This window comes from Chrysochloris asiatica, unplaced genomic scaffold, assembly GCF_000296735.1.
Source record: "Chrysochloris asiatica unplaced genomic scaffold, ChrAsi1.0 scaffold00040, whole genome shotgun sequence".
Lineage (NCBI taxonomy): Eukaryota > Metazoa > Chordata > Mammalia > Afrosoricida > Chrysochloridae > Chrysochloris > Chrysochloris asiatica.
In genome coordinates, this window is record NW_006408558.1 from 7,635,363 (window position 1) to 7,640,423 (window position 5,061).

The window sequence follows — 5,061 nt, forward strand, 5'->3', positions numbered from 1 at the left end:
GAAAAAAAAGAATTGCTTTACCTTAGTTCAATTCAGTGAGTGATATTATCTATGAAACTATTGGCATTGTCTTGGCCTAAACAGAAAAGTTTCTAGAACTTCAGAAGTATAAATCAACGTGTGGAAAAAAAACAAAAAAGGTGGGAAGAGACCAAAGGAATGAAATTCTTTCCATCACTGAACTTTGCCATGAACTTGGCTAAGTACCAGGCACCTTTGTTGGTTTCTTCCTTCCTTTTCATGGATTTTAGTCAATAGGGACTATTGTAAACTGCTGGCAAATCAATGGAGGAGTTGTCACATGGGAAGGTTAGGTGCTTTCCTATTCTAACACACAGACTTCCCTCTGACTTAATTCAAGCTGTAGTAATCAGCGTTGTGGGGGAGAGCTTGCTTCCAAACTGATCAGCACTGCTCCAAAAGAGTATTAGTGAAACAGGGGAAGCAATGGCATTCCATCATAGGGTGGGACATACTTTCGTTTACCAAGTTGCCTTTCTTATGCACAAAAGAACATGTTCACCTGGTACCTCTCAAAAGGGAACCGCTTGATCCCTGTCTACCTAACTTTTCTGGTTTGTGTTTATTGTTGCCGCAAAATTGTAATTTAGTCCAAATGGCTTGCACTTACAGGTTGGTGGTTCAGATTCACTCCATGGTAACAGAGGACCCTAGGCCCATCAAGAGAGAAGAGCACAAGTGGAATGTGGGACCCTATCCAGAGAGGCAAGGACACCAGAGATGGAGGCAGAGATGAGGACACAGAGAGAGGGAGCAGCTGAAGACTCTAGACTCATGGAAAGAGAAAGACTGTGTGCTGGCAGCCACGAGCCAGGCTTGCAGAATGATTATACATTCCTGAGGGTTTTTATATACATCCCTCCCCCCAAAAAAAACAGAGAGAATAGAAGCAAATACTATTGAATGATGATGCATGGAGGGGATTGTAGTTATTGCAATGAAATGAAGTACAATGGGATGAGTGTAGAACCAATGTTCTCCCATGTAAACTATCAATCAACTCACAATAAAAACATGAAAGAAAAAAAAATTCATTCTGTGGTGCTGTGGAAGAAAGGTCTGGCAAACTTTCTGTAAAGATGAAACCCAAGAAACCCTAGGGAACTCTTTAAAACACAGAGTCGGAATTGACTCAACAGCAACTGGCTTGGGTTTGGTCTTTGTTGTTGTTAAGTCCCATCAAGTTGGTTCTGACCCATAGAGACCCTGTATAGGGTTTCCATGGAATGATTGGTGAGTTTGAACCACTAATCTTGTGGTTCAAGCCAACCTTGCAGTCCAGCGCATTAACCCACAACGCATTAACCCAAGTCTTGGGGGTAGGAAAAACACACTTGCCAAGTGCCATATGTGCGTTCTTGTGGTGTTAAAATGTATGTCATTATCCTGTATCTATTTCATTTCACGCATAACTCATTTTTTAAAAAGGGCCTTCATGGGGAAAGAATACAATACGCATTTTTCCTTACAAAACTCATAAGTATTGATTATCAAATGTTGTTGTTGTTCAGCGTTTATTTGCCATGACCCAAAGAGAAGTGTTAAGGACCTCCACCTTCTCTTTACCTTCAGACTTCAGCATCTAAAGAACATCCTCAGTGGTCCATAGCAATCGACAAAGCGACGGCACAGGAGGCCTGCCACACCAATTTATCACATACATACCTGCCTTGAAATCATCTTTTCCTGGCAGATGCTCTAAGTGTGCTCTGCAGAGAGAGAGCCAGTTGCTATCCCAAGAGGAGGTCCTTAAACATGGAAGTTCCTGGGAGGCTGACAGCCAATGGGCTCCCCCTAGGGGCAGACGCGTCTCCGCAGAGGGAACGCTCCATGGCAGGTTGCCAGGAAACCAACCCCTAAGTGCTGCAGACAGGAAAACACAGGAGCAGAGGGGTCTCCTTGCTGCACATTGTTTTGTTAGGCAGTTTCCTCTCTCTCCAGCACACCAGCTGAGCGCAGATCCTACATGAACGCTGGGAAGCTAAGGAGTTCATCTCCTCGGATCCCTCTGGAGAAACCTTCCAGTATCACTTTCTCCTTCTCAGGGGCCCTTCCCCCCTGATCTCCCTACACTCTTTCCTAGTTCCTTTTCATTGTTACTCTAGAAAGAGCAAAACAAAGCAGGCAGAGGGTGTTTGGGAAAATAGGTGGCTGGGCTCCCGTACTCAGCGGTGCAATGTGACTTAAGGAGGGTATTTTATACTTATGGCTTCATACCTACAAAGCTCTTTTCCTACTAAAAGCTCCAAGAACAATTCTGGCCTTGACTTCACCTCAGCAAGATGCCTTAAGGTTGAAGAAAATATTACTTCCAAAGGCAGCCTTAAAGGAAATCATACCTTATTTTAGCGATTACTGTGTTTATGCAGCATTTTAAGATACTTAGTAATAAGCGTTTGTGGGCCAAATCTTTTCTTATTTGGATTATCCTTTAAATAGTTTTCATGTGCGTTAGAAAGGATTTTACCATTATTTTTTTCTACTGCTTTCAGCTCTGTGCTCCAATGTCTCCTCCACAGTGTGGACTTCCCTGGATGATATTATTGAAAACTACATCCCACCCACTACCAGCACCCTTTACCTCCCTGTGAGGCTTCCTACTTTTCTATAATAGCACGTGTTACAGCTCTGGTTCACCCAGGGAAGCCTCATCAGGAAAGTATGACTCAACATGGAGTATATTATTGAAATTAGACCTTATTTCAATAAGAAGCAGGGGAAGTGAGGGTTTGAATGGGAAGTGGATAGATCAAAGAGAAAAAAAAAAACCCAGTTCTTCTGAAGCACTGGTGCAAATGGATAAAGGGGAGCTTGCAAGAGAACTCAGAAGGAAGGCAGATCTAACTGGTGCAGAGTGTTGTCAGACAGCTGATGAAGTCTAGGGAGGGCTCTTGCCTCTGTTTCCTGGGGTGGCCCTGAGGTCAGGATAGGACCACAGAGCATGCAGACCTAAATAAGTGCTGGCACAGAGCCCTGAAGAGCAACCCCCCTGGTACTTCTCAGTCTCTCATGGTCTCTAACCACAAAAAACTTCAGATAGTATGGCTGAGGCTTCACTTCCAAATGCCAAACTTTGTGCAAATTTCACTTTTAATCAACTCTAACCTGAAACTCTGGTAGCGTAGTGGTTACGAATCGGGCTGTGAACCTTAAGGTCAGCGGTTCGAAACTACCAGCCGCTCCGCGGGAGAAAGATGAGGCTTTCTACTCCCGTAAGGATTTACACCCTCGGAAACCCTATATAGGGTCGCTATGGGTCGGAACCGACTCGACGGCACTTAACAACAACAACAACAACCTGAAACTAGGAGTCTTTGTATGGCTCAAATAATTAAATGTGGAGCTACTAAATGTAAGTCTGGTTGTTTAAGTCTACCCAGAAGTACCTCAGAAGAAAGGTCTGGTGAGCTACTTCTAAAAATCAGACATTAAAGATCCTGTGGCTCACAGTTCTACCCAGGCACACATGATGTTGCCTTGAGTCGGAATCGAATCCATGACAAATTTTTATTTAGCGTAGTGGTTACAAATCGGGCTGCGAACCTTAAGGCCAACAGTTCGAAATTACCAGCTGTTCCGCGGGAGAAAAAAGAGGCGTTCTGCTCCCGTAAAGATTTACAGCCTCGGAAACCCTGTACAGGGTCACTATGGGTCGGAACCGACACGACAGCACTTAACAACAACAACAACACATAGAACCATTACTGGTGATTTGAATGCAAAGGTTGGGAGCAAAGAGGGATCAGTAGTTGGAAAATATGGCCTTGGTGATAGAAATTATACTGGATATCACATGATAGAATTCTTCAAAACCAATCATTTGTTCATTTCAAATATCTTCTTTAGACAGCGTAAGACACCTCACCAGATGGAACACATAGAAATCAAATGGACTACATCTGCGGAAAGAGATGATGGAAAAGCTCCATATCATCAGCGAAAACAAGGCCAGGGGCAGACTGTGGAACAGCCCATCAATTGCTTATATGCAAATTCAAACTGAAGCTGAAGAAAATGAAAACAAGTTGACAAGACCAAAATATGATCTTGAATATATCCCACCTGAATTTAAAGATCATCTGAAGAACAGATTTGATATATTAAACACTAAAGACTGAAGACCAGAAGAGTTGTGGGATGACATCAAGAACATCATACATGAAGAAAGCAAAAAGACATTGAGAAGACAAGAGATAAGAAAAAGATCAAAATGGATGTCAGAAGAGACATTGAAACTTGCTCTCCAGCACAGAGATGCTAAAGCAAAAGGAAAAATGAGGGGGTCCAATCGCTGAACAGAAAATTTCAAACATCAGCTCCAGAAGATAAAGACAAATATTACAATAAAATGTGCAAAGATCTGGAATCAGAAAACCAAAAAGGAAGAACATGCTCAGCATGTCTCAAGCTGGGGGAACTGAAGAAAAAATTTGGGCCTCGACTTCCGTTATTGAAGGATTCTCTGGGTAAATTATTGAATGATGCAGAAAACATCAAGAGAAGCTGGAAGGAATACACAGAGTCACTGAACCAAAAGAAAATGGTTCGTGTTCAACCATTTCAAGAGGTAGCATATGATCAAGAGCCAATGATACTGAAGGAGGAAGTCCAAGACGCACTGAAGGAATTGGCAAAGAACAAGGCACCAGGAATTGATGGAATAAAAATTGAAATCTTTCAAGAAGGTGAGGTGGCACAAGAAACACTCACTCATCTATGACAGGAAATTTGGAAGACGACTATCTGGCCAACTGATTGGAAGAGATCCGTATTTGTAACCATTCCAAAGAGAGGTGACCCAACAGAATGAGGAAATCATCAGACAACATCTTTGATATCCCATGCGAGTAAAGTTTTAATAAAGGTAATACAGAAATGGCTGTAAGCATACATTGACAGAGAATTTCCAGAGGTTCAAGCTGGATTCAGAAGAGGCCGTGGAATGAGGGATGTCATGGCTGATGTCCGATGGATCTTGGCTGAAAGCAGAGAATATCAGAAAGATGTTTACCTGTGCTTTATTGACTACACAAAGGCTTT